The following is an 18,638-nucleotide window of genomic DNA, read 5'->3' as shown; positions in this document are numbered from 1 at the left end:
GATACTGCATCACAACTAAAATAAAATCGTTCAGAACAACTATTTCTCTCATACGGACACAAAAAATTACTTTTTCAGACAGAATTATATTTGTTAGGTTTTTAGGCTTTTTCAATTACGTTAGCAGCTTAAACGTTTGTGGGTTCGACTACCAGGAACAAACATACAATACCAATAAAACATATAAATTGGATGCATTAAAAGTCAAAGGATAAATGTTATGTAAATTTAAACAAACTGAGGCCACATTTCTTCACATACTGGAAGCCAATGAATGACATGTGACTTAAAATATTCAAGAAAATAGCTTTTGACCTTTAATAACAATTAAGCAACTTGGATTCACATAATTGACATACGTGCAATCATTTGTTGCTTATTTATAAGAACATACATTATCGAGCCTATCTTATAACATGGCTAAAATGAAATTTTCGTAAAATACACCTCTCATTTTTTTTCCTTCGAAATGTTGTCATGGCTATGGCGAAAGGTTAAGATTATGTTTAGCATGAGTTTAACGTGCCACTAATGCCACTGCTTTAAAAAAGTCTAGTGAATCTTTCTTGCCTCCTAAGTTTTAAAGAGGACATATAATGAAAATGTGATTTTTCCATGTTTAAGTGCTAATTTGGCTCCCCTTGTGATGTCATAAAGGGATAATGCCGCCCCCTAATCTGCACTCTACAACCACGGCACGCATTTAGTGCAGAGATCAACTCATTTGCATTTAAGAGGACACATTTTGCTCACACCTACAAAGTGGCAATTTTAACATGCTATTATACATTATCTATGTGATATTTTGAGCTAAAACTTCACATACGTACTGTGACTGTGAGGACACCAAAGATTAATTTCATAAAAAAGTCTTGTTAAATGTCCCTTTAAGGCAACAGCATCCGTGGCATGCTAGATTTTGGATAAAAGCCACAGACAGAGGTGAAAAAACATTTCAATTTGTAGTTTAGTATAAAAAAGATAATTTGTAAATGTTAAGCTTTTGTGAAATTAAATTGTGATTCCCTGTAAAAAAATTGGCTTTTTCTAAACAAAAAAACACATTCAAACACATTCTAAGTGCTCATTTTGATCCGGTCGTTGGTTTGATTGAATGTTATTGTGCGTGTTCGTGCGTGAACGCATGTATCCATTATAATTTTCTGCATATTGTGTCGTCTGTGGGCCAAACCTTTTTCCTTTGTTCACATTTTTTAAGGCCTGTCTTTCTCTCTGAACTACATTAGGTGTTAGCCTCCCCCACACGCGCATCTAAACGTAGCATGCATGCTTTGAGCTAACTGGATTACATTCTCTCCCATCTTGCCCTGTGACCCAGTGTAGAATTAACCCTTGGCGTGCTGCTGGCACGAATATCGTATGCCTCCACGGTCCTTTCAATGCCTGCCAACATGACCGCACAACTTACAACTGTCCGAAACGAGTGCCAAGATCACGGCATCAAAGCTGTGCTGTCGGATAAGCCCATGTGATTTTATATACAGAGACTTTAGCAAGCATAAATGTGACATGAATTGGGCTACAGAGCTGGGGTTAATAAATTATCATCATATATTGAAAAACCATATATTATTATGTAGAAAGGGGAATGAAACAACATGGTAGAGAAACAGAAAATGTCACTATGAATGAGAAAATAGACAAAATAAGAGGTTAAACCAGGAGTTAAGGAATACTTCAACTTCCTCACATTACTTTCTACATTCTTTAAAACAGCTTAAATGTAATTTCCTCATTACAGTAAGTATATGCGGATCTATGAATATGCAAATGAGTCTCCGCCTCAATCACACAGCTTGGACCATAATTAGGCCCCGCTTCCATCCTTTCATTCATGCAAATAGATGCTAATTTCGGTAGTTTTTGCACTGATGTTATTGGGTTAGACTATTACACACTGCACGTGAGTTCAGCTCAAATGTGATTGGTTACGTGTGTGATGTAGCAAACGAAGGGGATTTCAAAAACTATTTTGGATGAAATACTCCGCAATGGTGTTGAATGATGAATTTGCACATGGTTTGTCTTAAAAGTATATTAAAAGCGATTTTCACCACAGTGGGACTTTAAGTCTTAAAATTAAATCACATTTACTGTGATTAGGCATGGGCTAGTATGAGATTTGGCGGTATGATAACCTTAAGCAAAATACCACAGCTTCAAAGTATTGCGGTTTCGACATTGCAACAAAATGTGTTATTTTCAGACGTCTATATATACAAACAACTTTTTAACTGGACACAATACTTTTATTTTTAAGCAACATACTACATGTATACCAGGTGAAAATATACATTATGATGAACATTGCTTACAAGTTGTGTTCATGCCTGACCAAAAACACCTAATAAATCATTCCTTTCAGCCTCAAAAATGTAGAGAAAAGCCGAAAATGACTTAAATTAGAGCTAAATAACCAGACAGCATTTCAACAGGAGGCCATCCGCATGTCTACTGATTGTCAGCACAGAATTCAAGCTGTGCGAAATCCTGCTCAGAAATACGCTGTGGTGATTATTTTGCAAACAAAGAACAGCAGAGGGATTTCAACTTTATACAGGCACCAAAAAATATTGGCAGCATTTTATTTTATAGTCCTGTTCTACAAGTACAGACTATGCAAATTCAACAGGTACCAACCCTGAACCTAAATTAAGTACATGTTGTTACTCAAAAGGTACAAGGTCAGTGCCAACACTGTACAATGTGAGCAAAATTACTGTAACAAAATGTGCATGAACAGATGCATGGTGGACCGTACCCTCCACGATTTCATTCACATCCATTAAAATATGTCACCCTGCCTGTGAAATCCCAGCTAAAGTCATTTTTATGTGATTTAATGTCTCCGTAGTGAGATACATCAGCATGGTGCTATCATAACTACTTCAGTTTCACTGCAGAAGATCACACACACTTGTTGTAGTAATTGCGTTACAGACACACACATCTCTAATCTGATGCATAATTAAACGCAGGGTAGAGATAGGAAGAGCCCTCTGTACTGACATTCAGTGTAAAGAGTGAATGAGAGCACGAGTCGACAGACAGCGAGACAATGGGATTGGGGGGGTACTGAAAGGGTACAGAGAGCGAGCGAGCAAGGTAGAGAGAGCGAGAGAGAGAAGAGGGGTCAAACATGCCTTTTATGTGTATTAGACATTCATATTCTAATATTTTTTACTGTATATTATTTATCATGTTATCATGTTATATATCATATTTGTATAATGTTATTAAATTATCCTAAAAGAACACAACAACAATCCAAAATAGCTTTATATTTGACCCGGTGTGTGAAAAATAGGAATAGGAAAAATATCAAAACTCTGGTTATTTTTTAGCGCGATGCTAATGGTCTAATAAGATTCAATGGATTTTGCTAAGCTATGCTAAAAGTGGTACTGCCAGACCCGGAGATCAGCTGAATGGATTCCAAAACGGTAAAAATCAAATGTTTAACTCCAGGGGAGCTGGAAAATGAGCATATTTTCACAAAAAAGTGGAGTGTCCCTTTAATGCTTAGAATATGGTACTTTCATAGACAGGCATTTCTGATCAAAGGTTTGGTTTAGGGAACTATAGCTGGAATTGAAATTGATATAGAAACAGATTTGAAAGTGGAACTGAAAAAGAGAAGGGATAGAAATGAATTACAAATGTGACGCAGAAGCGCCACTAATCACAAGAGGCAGAAAATGTGTGCGTCTGTGTGAGAGAGAGATAAAGGATTACATGAGATATCTACTTGATGAAGCAAAATCACAACTCCCTCATGCAAGTATTCTGCACTTTAATCCTCTGCATGCGTGAGCATTATCAGCTCAAATGGCACCATGCCCGTCTCACACATTTGTTTCTTTACTGATTCAGCAACTCATTCATTCATTCTTGATTTACTGTATAAATATGAATAATCCTGTGTAGTGCAGAAATCCCTACTTCCAAACTCCACTTCCGGCTATCATCATGAAATGCCGCAATGAGATGCATTTGAGCCAAACGGGATAGTCTGAAAGTGACATCAGACGAAAACAAAAGTCTTTGAGGTGGAGAAAGTTGATAAAATGTCAAAACTACAAAGATCATTTTTTAAAGAATTACACATAATATAAAGAAAAAACTATTTTGGGAACATAAAAGGGGCTTGGGTTTATATGAGATTTTTACGGTATGATAATGTCTTTAACTTCTAGTCTCTGTTTGTTAGTTTAAGACCCTACAAAAATAACAAATGTTTTGATTTCCTTGAGATAAGGGGAGACGGCAATCATGGATCACCGCTATGTGAAAGAAGGTTTGGCAGTCGATCGGGAGTTAACATTGTATACATTATATAATACAAATTTTACACCGTAACGTTAGCTCAGTGTAGTTTTTTACGCTTTAGCTACAATTTTAACAAAAGTAATCTATACTATTATTAATTTTGCTTGTTATTCAAAAATAAACTACTCTAAAAGAACTTTGTATGATTGATTCTTTGCAGAGTTCACCAGAAGTTACGTTTGTTCCACGAAAGCAGTTTACCAGTCCTTCCAATTTTTTTTTAGTTTTTTGCGATTGTTAAGGGGCAAAAATCTTTGATCTTGCGGCAAGTTTTCTTAAAAAATGGAATATGTGGGATATTTATGCAATTTTATTCAATGGAATATTCGGGATATTTATGCAATTTTATGCAATGGAATACGCGGGATGTTTATGCAATTTTAAGCAATGAACTTGCAAAAACGGCGGGAACTTGCAAAAACGGCGGGAACTTGCAAAAACGGCGGGAACTTGCAAAAACTGTTTAATGCTTTTCAATGATGTTCACGTCACATAATCACGTCACTTCATAATATTCCCATGGCAACAGGGGACATGGCTGCGCTTGTGAAGTAAATGCAACCTTTTTCAACTTTCTGCTAAGGTATATGTGATTTTTGCAACGAAAATGCGGGGATTATGAAATCATGCAAGCCCCGCATATTTTGCACATGGAAATCTGCAATTTATGCTGCAAAAGTGCAGCGTATTTGAAAAAATGCGTCCCCCACATAAATATGCGGACTTTGGCTGATTATGCGTTGAATCATGCAATCGCATAATCGCGGTTTTCTGGAGGGACTGGTTTATGTTGGTACTGCTGAAACAATCTATACGCTATTAGACAATCATTATTATTATAATCATCAGCTACAATGACCCTAAAATAAATGAAACAGATAGGGATTTTTGGTTTGAACATACAGTATGGTTTATCATATCAGACTTATATCAGAAAAAAAACTTTTTATAGTATGAGTGTGAGTCTACATTTTGAAAAAAATAAACTGACCATCTCTTATTTTAACAAAATAAGGAATAAGTTATTTTTCTTTAGATTAGATAAGAATAAACCAGCATAAATGGGAGAGCAAACTGTGCAGGAGCATTTTTGGATAGCCAAAGTATTCCCATAATGCAGATTTTAACTTTTTTCTCATTTCATGTAACTGTCCATGATGGCTATATATTTACACAACAATTTTACTTAAAATTGATAACATTGATAACATATTTATACTCTCCTGTCTACTGTTCTCAAGACTGTTTATCAAAAGTAAAGCCTGTTTACACCAAGAACAACAACAGAAATGGGGGACAAGACTTGATTTTGTCCATCACAAACTAATTGAGACGTTGGAAGTTGGGTATTGCAAACAAACACAAAATGATCAACTGCATCGAGTCCCCAATGGCCTGGCCTCACGGCATAACTCATGACAGGAAGAAAAGTTGTTTCAAGGGGGGTTGGAGGGTAACATTTTAATTAAAAGATTATGGGCATATGTATTATTAAAAAAAATGATGAAGTGGACTGATAAATAATGTATCAAAAAACACTACAATGTTCCACAAAAAATAAGAATTTTAAATTTCGATTTCAAGATGACTTTAAAGTTTCGTTATCAACGTTATAGTGATCGCTCCTGGTGCACAGCCCTTTACTCTCACAATCTGCTCTGACAATTCAGCACTGGGCTGACAGGCTAAGTGACCATTATGTTAACCGACCCGAAACGCTCTCACGCCGGCCCTGGGACAGCAGGCCATCCTTATTGTTGACACACACATAGACACACACTGATCTTAAAAGCCCTAATGTGATAACACCCTCCCCATCAATCCCAAAACACAAGAACAAATGAAAAAGTGACCAGAAGCATCCTGCTTTCATTTCAGCAAGCTGCCGGCACGTGTCTCAAACAGCAAATACAGTGATAAAACCCAAATTACAGCAGTCCCATAGTCTGTGACATGTCGAGATAATGCCTTCATTAGGGTGCTAGAGAGAAAAAGGAGGAGCCAAGAGCCAATCGACTAGAGCGACCCACACTGGCACACTTTACACAAGAAACCATCCCTAAAGATAAAGCTCAATCATAATATGAACACAAACACAGCGATGTTTAAGTGTTCCATCACCCGTGCCACTTACAGAAGGAGGGAGCATGTGTGTGTTTAAGAGTCGTAATGTTGGTGTCAGTGTTTTGCTTTATTGTGCTGAGGCTCAGAGATCCGAAGGCTCAATTACTACCCCAGTGAGAGGCACTCCTGCGTTTGTCGCAATCAACAAAACTGCAGTGGACGACAGAAAAGAGCAGGTGCAGAGGAGCGCAAAGCCCCTGGGACACGGGTCTGAACCCGGAGCACAAATCAGGGTGCGCCTGGACAATTAATAGCCTGTCAATATCTGCTGGAAGCAGCTGGCCGATACAGCTCTTCTATTTCCAAATGATGAAATGACAACATTTTTCCAATGAGTGATGTTAAATATGACGAGCACTTATTATGTTGAGAGAGCAGCAATACGATGCAGTCTTGAATTACAGGAAACATACTGCATTATGCGCTTTATAAAATTGATTTTGTTGTAAAACATCCATGCACAATCTGCATTGAAACTTATACAGGGGGAACATGTAACAGCTGTATGCACTGAATAGGGCTGGGTTTCGATTCAGATGTTCCAGATCTATTCGATTTCGATTCACAAGCTATCAAAACGATTCGGTTTTGAATCTCGGTTTGTTTGTTTTTTTATTCTCAGGACAATTTTTATACTCAATTCTCGATTCAACTAAAAAAAAATATAGATTTGATATAAATACTATATTTATAAAAAAGAACAGGGAACAGAAGTTAACAAGTGGGTAATTCATAAAAGAACTTAAAAGCCACAACACTATCGTCACCGTCTTGCTTGCGAAATCTACAATGCTTCCAAACTTTTTTATGTGAAGGTGGCATCTATGTCGACCAAGCATCTGAAACCGCCATTTTAAGGACTGAATGAATGAATGACAGCCTCGCCTCTCACTCCTTGGTAACATCGCGCAAGGCAAAAAAGAGGGTGACATGGAGAAGACTAGTAATTAGATTAACGCTAATCTTACTTTCAATGTTTTCGGTAATTAATATGAAAAAAAAAATCGATTCGCGGCCTTTGAGAATCAATATTAAATCTACCACATAAAAAATGTTAAATCGAAAAAATATTTGTATGTGGGTCAACGACATGACATGCATATTTTTGTGTCCAGGGTTATTATATATACTACAAAAATAATTTGATACGTTTATGACACTTTATGTGTCACTGTAGGTGTGGGCGATAAACCAATTGGTATGATAAACCAGTAGAAATTAGTCAACCGGTAGAGATTTTGGACTTTCGTAATATCGAGGTTACGCGCCTGCGTCATGTTGCTGTGCGTGTTCACGAAAAAGTAACATTCATATCGCGCACCCTTATGTCACTCTATTCTATAAACCTATTTATTTTAAATATATTTCAGCATTTTTTTATAATAAATACTCTGTTTTTGGTATCTCAAACTGTCCGAACAATCAGCAGTTTAAGGGGAGGTTCACATTTCACGTATAAAACCACACGGAAAACGCAACCGTTGGTTGGTTCTTGTCACATGACCTTGTGGCATTCGGAAAAGTTTAAATGTTTTTAACTCTATGTGGTGCGGACGGACCTGGAAAAACGAGCGCGTCGCACCATGTGCGCGTCGCGACCACGTTGCTTCCATTATGAGCGTGCATACTGCGCACCTACATTTTTGAAATAACAAATTTGAGCGTGCAAAAAAAAAGTTTTGATTTGATTATTTAGAATTATTTGAGAATGTATAGTTCTGAAATGTTAATTTGATCAAATAAACAAACAATCAGCATGTCACAAGGAGTGCTTTAAAGTTTATCTGTCAAATAGACAATTTGTTGAACCACCTGTGTTTTTTTTAGATGGGGATATCAAAAATAGGTTAAAAAAAATATGTTGTTCAATAAACAAAACTTTTAAACAAATTACTCCTGAACCAATAATATGCATTTTTTTTTTAAAGATTTTTTTTAAATAAATTTTTAGGGACTTGTTTTGTCATTGACCAATGTACAAATGTACTGGTATTAACTAACATTAACCACACCCAGCTAACTGGTTTATTCTAGAAGGTAATGCCTAATTTTCACAATCCACTCAATTTCTGGTTAAAAATTTGAAGTCCCATATTAAACTTTTTCCATTGAATATTCTGCAATATATCTGAAAAAAAAAACCATAATGTGACAAAATTTCGCATGTAAATGGGTTGCCAAAGTCACTTCCTGTTGCCTTGAGGCCAGTTTCGTTTATTGACATTTCATTGATTACTATACTACACGATGCACTGTGATGCCAAGAATTATAATGCACCACTAAAACAGCAAAAATGGGGTGTGTAAAGAGTGACGTGTCAGTCAATTAAAGTTAATAAATAGTTTCTCTTTATTAGTGCGCAGGGAAACACTTTCTTCATATTAAAAGGGTGACGCTGAGGTCAGGACAAATCCATGCTGGGCACATTGCCAGTCTTCAGCATTCTCCATACCAAGCACACGGGCACACATGCCAAGTCCTCAGACTGTGCGAGTAAGTGCCATATGTATGGTAGATAAAAACACACTAAAAGCTCAACATGATGTGCGTGTGTGTATCAGATTTATTAGGATGTCTACCACCAGATTAATTGCTTTCTTGAAAGACAAATTAGATGTTTTAGAGAATATTTACACTGCTCTTTCTTCAACAACTAACATGGCTGGGTCCATTTATAATTGTTTTTTTTTTGGGGGGGGGGGGGAGACTGAGAATCCCTGTCAAAAAGACATTTGAATAAACTCATGCACATATATGAAAAATGTAATTTGTGATGCTGTTTACCACCTCACAAGCAAACAGAGTATCCAGATATGCATCAGCATCAGGTTATGAGAACCTATCAGACTCCGACAGCATCGCCCATCCCCAGGCACCGGTCACCAGGTCCACTCCGTCTGCATTTCTGAGCTCGATTACATCTTCATCTGCTGTTCGTGCCCGGTTCGGTTTCAGTGTCACTTCCACTTTTCTTGCCTGATATTTTTTACAGAAATTCCCTCAGCTCCACTTTTCTGTTCTGCCCAAGACACCAACACTACGATATCACTTGCTGAGGAAATCATACAAGTGGATGTAGTGTTTTGCAATGTGTTGGGAACCCATATTGACAGCGTTCTTTAAATGACAAAACCATGCTGGACACATAGCCCATTGACAATAAACAGAATACTAGGAGTGTAAATTAGTTTATTATGATGCGTTGCGATATTGATTTTCTCAGACAGCGATGTAATATTTGCCGATACATCAAAAACTTCTTCAATGCAATTACGATTCGATCAATTTATAGATATTTTTATATTACTTGCCTAGTTAAGCAGTTACATTTTTAAAAACTTACAAATGACACCGAAATGTATAACATGAATGCTTAAATAAACTCTTTGAAGCTGGCACAATCTCTGTCCCAACTGGAACCATACAAACACTAACAAAAAAACTTAATAAATAAATAAATGAATAACGAGGGGCAAAATGTCACATAAAATCAAGCTTATGATGGCATAAGTCAAAGTCTTTCCGTATTTTGTGCCAAAATGTGCAATAGTGACAATCACAGAGGTAGTTGTAGAAAAAATTAATTAAATTGAAAGAATTATTAAATAAAGCTGATAAGTTTAAGCATTTAATCAGTCACACAAAGTCAGATCTAACTGCAGTACTGCAGTGGTCTCTTTTAAGAAATTTTTCCTATAAAAAAAAAATCAACATATTCAGGAGAGAGGACACTTTGTTTTAAATAGACAATATCACCTGCAGTGCTAAACACACTTATCTTCTGTCTCTTTCGTTGTGTTTTCGCTGCTAAAACCGCTTTGTTGCTGCATTGCATTAATTTGCTAGCAGATGAAATAAATGAAAATGCGCAGTTTGGCGAAAATGCGTAGGTGGACGTTACGTCAAGGAATAAGCAGAATAATAGAATGTCAAAATAAAGGTACCTTATAACGATATTTATGTGTGCCATTGATGCATTGTATCATTAGAAATATAATCGATGTAACGATCCATATCGATGCGCCGATACACCCCTACAGAATACATTAAAGCAAAATCACAACGTTTTCCACATGCAATTATTTCAGAATCCTATCAAAGCTTTATTTTTAACCCAAGCGCATCTAAAACTGAGCATTTGGAAAATATACCAGCATATAGGTTTAAAATGACATGGTGTGAGTAAATACTTATTCATCTTTAAATTAGTGCTGGGCATAGATTAATCTAGATTAATCTCATACAAAATAAAAGTATTTTTAAAAGAAGTTTGTACTGTGTGTAATGGTTATGTATACATAAATACACACATATTTATGTAAGGACTTGAGAAACATTTACATGTGTATATATATTAGGGCTGGGCAAAAAAAAAAATCGATCTCAAATAGCAGAATCGATTTTTTTCATATTTATTTCCGCAAACATTGAACGGAGGAATGGAAGCATTTTAGATTTCGCAAGCAAGACGTGTTGTGGCTTTTAATTTCTTTTTATTAATTACCCACTTGTTAACTGCTGTTCACTGTTTTTTTTATTAATATAGTATGTGTATTAAATCTATATTCATTGAGTTGAATCGAGAATCGAGTATAAAAACCTACCCGAGAACCGGAATCAAAAATTTAATCGAGAATCGGAATCGATTTGATAGCTTGTGAATCGAAATCGAATCGATCTGGAAGATCTGAATCGATACCCAGCCCTAATATATATATTTATTTATATTTTATATATTCTATATTATATATAAATAAATAAATAAATGATATATAAATAAAACAGTTCTTAAATGTATATATATATATGTATGTGTGTGTGTGTTTACCATAATATTTACACACAGCACAAACTCATATATTATGCAAAAAAATTACTTTTATTTTGTATGAGATTAATCTAGATTAATCTATGCCCAGCACTACTTTAAATACATATTGATAACATTATTCATTTATACCTGAGGTAAAAAATAAAAGCCAACTACCAGGAAATGACAACAAAAAAGTTAAAACTAGCATGATTTAAATGAAATAAAAAAGTTAAACTTAATATCTGACTCCAGAGAGAAAAATAAATGCTATCTGGTGGATTTAACATCTCCAAAATATTTTAAAATGGACAAAGCGGTGCTACATTTCTTTAAAGAACAAGATTGCAGCGGTCCCGTGTGGTTCCTTCATAACAGTACCGAGATGGCTCCAGACAAATAAAAACGGCATGTTTTAGCCTATCCTGACCTCTTCTCCGTTACTCAAACTGTATTAGCCTCACAACTTAATTGCTAAGGGAATACGAATGGCTGTGGCATCCATAAGCTAGCCGCTGATGCCCTAAGCATAGACTAATGAAAATGTTCATCTCTGCCTTGTTGTGAAGAGCAGAATTGTAGATTCTGATCTGGTTTGTTACAACAGACCGTCTTACATGTAACAAACCAAAAACATTTATTTTGTCAACAATTATAAGTAGGCTATATTAGCACATAGTTGGCCTCAAACCTAACAAGACACAAAACTCCCAATTTTGAATGTGATTCAACAGGCTATTACAGGGTTTCCCTAGACGACAAGCGTCAAAGAATTACGCAGTACACAACAGGAATGAATCTCTAGATAACAGCACCATTCAAACTTTCCACAGGGGCTGGCCAAATAATCAGGCAAGGGGATTCTGGGTAATGCGGTATTGAGCTGTAAGCTCACTGCACCTGTGGCGCAAAACAACGGTAACCAAGCCGCAGAATGAGCGGACGCAAACAATACATTCCCTGCATACACCCCCACCACGGCCTGAGGGGGCAATTTACAGCAGATTATTCCCTAAAGACCAAGAAGTGTCGGAAACAAAGCTATGCCTCATCAGATAGAGACTCTCCAGAAATATTTCAGAACATTGAGCAACGGTGGTGTGCGTCATTTCATAGCTTTTACTTGCATCTCTCCCCTTTCTGTGACTTTCCCTAAACCTGGTCAACCATCAAACGTTTGTGACCATGTTGAAATGAATCAAATTAACAAACCAAATGAGAGAGTAAATGCATCTGATCAAACACTTCAAAATGACAATAAACGCTAGTAATGTAATTAGAAAAGTCAGATATCTGTCTGCATCTAAATGTGTGTTTGTCCATGGAGCATAATAAACAGTGTTTACATGAGCATTACTCAGTACTGATGACAGCTCGGTTTGTTCGCATGTGTGCTGTAACTTAAGGATCAAATGTGAACACAGCATCCAGAATTAACAATGTGCCACACCTGCCAACTGATCATAGTACATTTACTTGCCATTATTATTTGAATGGCTATGAAACTTAAAGCAACACTATGTAGTTTCCATGTAAAAATGACTTACAGCTCCCCCATGTGGTTGAAAAGCGCAACAGTGCCTGGTATCAGACACTCTTCTGCAGGCAGGGGGAGGGGCGGGGCTGTGTTTCCTACCCTCCACCGCCACTTTTAGAGTGTGCTTGTAGGAGCTAGGAGGCTGCTCAGGTTGCAGCAACAGTACAATTTGTCCAGTTAAAAGTTGTTCTATCACTGAAATAATTTTAGAGACATTATTTAAATGTAAAAAAACTACATAGTGTTGCTTTAAATTAATGCATCATATATGTAAATGTGTTCTTGTAGCTTAACTGTAGAGTATTTCTTTCGCAGGTCAAAATGTCACGTGTTTGATCCTAGAAAACAAACATAGTGATAAAACGCAGAGCTTGAATGCACTGTAAAGCCTCTGCCAAATGCATAGATGCAAATAAAAACTTTGTATTGTAATAAAAAAAAAAAAAAATTGTGTTAATTTTGGTAGGAACGGAAAAAAAAACACGATTCACGTGTAAGATACCACAGAAAAGCACACTAGGCTCCACAAAACGCACTGAGTGATGGAGAGACCAGAGCCAGAAAGACCACAAGCCTTAAAGGGACAATGCACTTTTAAAAAAGAAAAATATGCTAATTTTCCAGCTCCCCTAGAGTTAAACATTTGATTTTTACTGTTTTGGAATCCAATCAGCTGATCTTGGGTCTGGCGCTACCACTTTTAACATAGCTTTGCACAATGCGTTGAATCTGATTAGACCAGTAATTCTCAAAGTGTGGTCCGCGGACCACTAGTGGTCCGCCAAACCCCCCCAGTGGTCCGCCAAAAGATGACCTAAACTAGGCAAGTGTTTGTACAATCGTCACTTATTTAAGTAGATTTCTAATGCACTTGCGAAACTGTGATATCAGTACTTGCCTTTCTGTTTTAATAACGTAAAAATGGATCGGTTGGCTAAACCAAAGAGGAGTCAAAATAAAAGATCAAGCGTCAACTGAAAACAACTAAAATCCACAGATCTATTAGTTTTGTACTAGTTTTTGTTTCATGTGTAAAATCCCTGTAATTTCAGTGATTTTGGACATTAAGTGGATTTTTTTCAGTATTTTATTGTTACCATACAGTAGTTACAACCATAGACTTCATATACCCACCACCTCAGTTTTAAACTAAGGGCTCTTTGGAATGACATTAAGTGGGACCTAGGCTGTTATAGTATGTTAAATTGCTTTTTTTCACATGTGCAGTTTGTTGTTCATATTAAGCTGCAACTCATTTCACATTTACTTTTCAAATGAAATAAAATTCATATAATAATTTTTGAACATAGCATTGCATTTGTTTTTAAAAAATTAGTTTTTGACTTGAAACAGTTGCATATTAAACTTAAACTTAGCTTATCCTTCCTATTTTGTTGTTTTTTTTCGGGGAGTGTTAGATTGGGATTCTGTTAGGTGGTCCTCAGAAAAAAATTGGAAGATAAAGTGGTCCTTGGGCTGAAAAAGTTTGAGAAACACTGGATTAGACCATTAGCATCGCGCAAAAAATAACCAAAGAGTTTTGATATTTTATTTAAAACTCGACTCTTCTGTAGTTACATCGTTTACGAAGACCGACGGAAAATTAAAAGTTGCCGCAGCAGGCGTAGTGATATTACGCACTGCCCAAAAATAGTCCCCTGCCATTGAAAGTTACTAAGGGGACTATTTTCGGCTGCTGTGTAATATCATTGGCCTGCTGCAGATATCGGCCTAGAAAATCGCAACTTTAAATTTTCTGTCGGTCTTAGTACGCGATGTAACTACAGAAGAGCCAAGTTTTAATCTCGTTGGTTATTTTTAGCGCAATGCTAATGGTCTAATCAGATTCAATGGATTATGCTAAGCTATGCTAAAAGTGCTAGCGCCAGATCGGCTGAATGGATTCCAAAAAGGTAAAAACCAAATGTTTAACTCTAGGGGAGCTGGAAAAAGAGCATATTTTCAAACAAAGTGGAGTGTCCCTTTAAATGGGTCAAAAAGAGAGAGAGGGAGAGAGACAGAGATCCAAAAAACCATCATACTAACACACAATGGCACTGATTTTGAAACAGAGAAAGACAGAGAGAGAGAAAATAAACACTTCAGAAATAAACTTGCTGAAGCTGATGAAGTCAGTCTGGCCCCTGACCTAACATGAAATTCATTTGAACATTTCATTACACTTCACGTGCCAATTACATTTCCGAAAACACATTTTTCTTCAAGACCACCATCTAATACCACAGAGCAGACCACATTGATAACTTTTAATTTCCTGAAGGGAACACCAGACTTCAGCTTGGACTCTGTTTAAATGAAATGCTGGGTCAGATCTGTTCAGTCGTTGTCATGACAATCAGTGTGCATTTTGCATTCAGTCGGCTGCGTAGAAATATCAGCACACAGTCACTGCGCAGCATGAAGACGGATATAAACGGAGAGAAACTAAACACCAATTGCAAGTCAGATCAACTGCAAATATTATGTTGACATTAATTTTTGCCGTTTTTTAAAGCTGATTTTTTTTTTAAAGTAAAAACAAAACCAGAAATTATTTTAAAAAATGAATAAATCTGTAAATTAAGCACTAATTTGCAAACCTTTAATACTTGGGGGATTGAAGAATATTTAAAGAATATCAACAAATCGTCTTTAATGACTTTGATAAAATGTTTAATAAAACAAACCTTGTATTTCCTTAGGGAAGCATGCACATTCATGTGTGTGCATCATATATAGCCTGTTTAACGCATTCATCCATCCCCCAAACAATCAAAAAGACGCAGGGAGCCATTGAGCATGTCACCAAACGCACCAAACATCATTACTTGTATTATTGTATCATTATTTTGTTTCATCCAAGATGTGGTTTAATCTTATTCCCATTTATCATTATTCTAACTTCACCAGAAAAGCATGTGGAGACGCGTCCCATAGCCTTAACAAATGTGTGCCTGGCTTTAGCTGTGTGGCCGTGAATTAGATATACATCATTTGTTTGCTGTACTAAAAGAAGCAAATAGGCAGTCACTCTCCTCTTCTCAAAAAACGACAACGGATTGTGTAATTCAACAAGACTGAATTATTCACATCTAGCTCTCTAGAGAAAGAAGCAGAGGAGAAAGAAATGAGAAATAGGACATGGAAAAAGTGGGGCACACAGGAAAGAATGGGAGTGTCAGAGCAAGATACTGGAGAACAGGAAGAGTGGGGGCTGTGGCTCTCAAGGTGAAACGCAAGTCCTTTCTATGCATTTAAAATATGGTTACTGCACTTATGGCGCTTGACTTTAAACAACATCACCATGACAACAGCACCAAACTGATTCGGTCCCACCGATTCTCAAAGGGCTTGAACCCGCAATAACCACGGCATGACCCCTACAGCTCAAACAGGAACCACTGCCCCACTCCTCAGAGAAATTTTGATATTTTATCCAAAGCATATTCATTTGTATCATTTGTTTGTTCTCTGGGAATCAATCCTGTGACTTTACTGTTGCTAGCACCACATTCTGGTTGAGCTACAGAAACCAGCTCAATTAAATATAGACCTAGACTTACTAAACAGGCAAATTGGTGCGATAGTGCAATTCCAAAAAATTTTTTTTTTTCGGGTGATTTACTGACAAGGTGCATGGTAAACAACAAAGGCCAATATCTCATAATGACCAACACAAAGACATGCTTTTGGGTTATAAATAATGGCGCAAATACCAGCAAACTGAAAAAAGGGAGGGAGCCGGTGTTGGGTAAAAAAGGGATTGACCCAGCGTTGGGTCAAAAAAGGGAGGAACCCAGCATTGGGTCAAAAAAGGGAGGAACCCAGCGTTGGGTCAAAAAAGGAAGGACCCCAGCGTTGGGTCAAAAAGGGGAGGAACCCATTGAGTCAAAAAGGGGAGTAGCCCAGTGTTGGGTCAAAAAAGGGAGGGACCCAGCGTTGGGTCAAAAAGGGGAGGAACCCAGCGTTGGGTCAAAAAGGGGAGGAACCCAGCGTTGGGTCAAAAAAGAAGTGTTGGGTCAAAAAAGGGAGGAACCCAGCGTTGTGTCAAAAAAGGGAGGGACCCAGCGTTGGGTCAAAAAAGGGGGGAACCCAGTGTTGGGTCAAAAAAGGGGGGAACCCAGCGTTGGGTCAAAAAGGGAGGAACCCAGCATTGGGTCAAAAAGAGAGGAACCCAGCGTTGGTTTAAAAACCCAGCGTTGGTTTAAAAAAGGGAGGAACCCAGCATTGGGTCAAAAAAGAAAGGAACCCAGCGCTGGTTTAAAAACCCAGCGTTGGTTTAAAAAAGGGAGGAACCCAGCATTGGGTCAAAAAGAGAGGAATCCAGCATTGGGTCAAAAAGGGAGGAACCCAGAGTTGGGTCAAAAGAGGAGGAACCCAGCATTGGGTCAAAAAGAGAGGAACCCAGACATTGGCTTAAATTAACTCATAATTTTTTTTATATTTAACCCAACAAGAAGTTAAAACAACCCAGCATTTTAGGTTGAAACAAACCACCATAGGTTAAATTACGAACAGGTTGGGTTCGTCCCTTTTTGACCCAATACTGGGATGAAAATGAAGAGTGTAGTGTGGCCACTAGCCAGCTTTAGCACTAGATGCTAGCCGAATGTTTGGCATTTTGACATCAAAGGCATTAGCTCAAAACGTTGGCCGATTGCCACATCTATATTACTTATGTTACAATAAGTGCATGTTACAACACTGAAGCTTGTCGCCCTGTGCACATTTAAAAACTGTTTCTTGTTTTTTGTTGGCGCACTTTACACATCTAATTGCCACCTAGGTGCGTCAATTTAAACGTCATTCCACTCCCACACAAACTCTTGCACATAGCAACATATGAGGAAGTCTTTACAGCATGTCAATAACTATGAGAGAAGGACTTAAGTATCAGAAAGAGAAAAGAAATGGTAACACAATTATTTTGTCTTTCTTTCCAATGTAATATTTTTTGGCTATTACTCCGACTGGCTCAACATCATTCTCTCTTGCTTGTCAAGACACAAACAACGCATATCAGATGACTGGTCAGCCAGATTTCAAATAAGTTATAGTTTAGGATGAGTAATAGTCAACATGTAAGTCATGTAAGTGAACCGAGTAATTCCTATGTGAATTAAAATGTCGTAGGCCTGTAGAGTTCATGGCCCAGTCTAGATCCAATAGAGAGTGTGCCTAACATTTCCATGATTGGATGAACCCACCACAGAACCAGAGAGAGAGAAAGAGAGAGACAGAGAGAGTGGGTTCTTGTAGCTCAACTGGTAGAGCATTTCATTAGCAGCGCAAATGTTGTGGGTTCAATTTCCAGGATACACACACACACAATGTACATCTCAAATACACTGCAAGTTGCTTTGGATAAAAGCATGTTACAAATGCATGAATATAAATGAATGAATGGACATTCACACCTGCACCAGTCTTCCCTATGGAGGAAAATCTGCACTGCTGCATGGCAGCATATGGACTTTCTGATCTTCAACAAATGAGATGCTCCATCAGGAGCTGGTGAACAGCTGTTCACAGTAACCAAAAGAGTCATATTTGAAGAATCATGGGGAAAAGATTGCCCTGGGTTTAATGAGCCGACACAACAAAAGCAACATGCCTTACCCACCCCAAAAGAGAGTAATACAAACAGCACTTTATGGGCAGTCCATTAAATATGAGGGATTATGTACCAAAGTATATAATGTACTCTTTCAAACAGAACTCTGATGCTTTTAAGCAGGATAGGAAACTTTAGAAAAGGTTTATCTACTGAACAGTATGGGTATGTGGAGGATTGGAGGAGGCAGGAGAAATCGATT

At 37.3% G+C, this 18,638-nt stretch overlaps 1 protein-coding gene across 14 annotated transcripts in view; it reads right to left on the bottom strand.

Moving 5' to 3' along the window:
- Positions 1-18,638, bottom strand: part of camk2g1 (calcium/calmodulin-dependent protein kinase (CaM kinase) II gamma 1) — a 97,935-nt gene that overhangs the window by 60,132 nt on the left and 19,165 nt on the right. The gene's annotated exons all lie outside the window — the stretch shown is intronic.

The sequence above is a fragment of the Paramisgurnus dabryanus genome, chromosome 1 (genome assembly GCF_030506205.2).
Source record: "Paramisgurnus dabryanus chromosome 1, PD_genome_1.1, whole genome shotgun sequence".
NCBI lineage: Eukaryota > Metazoa > Chordata > Actinopteri > Cypriniformes > Cobitidae > Paramisgurnus > Paramisgurnus dabryanus.
Note: the sequence above shows the minus strand (reverse complement) of the source record. Positions and strands in the feature narration are given on the sequence as shown.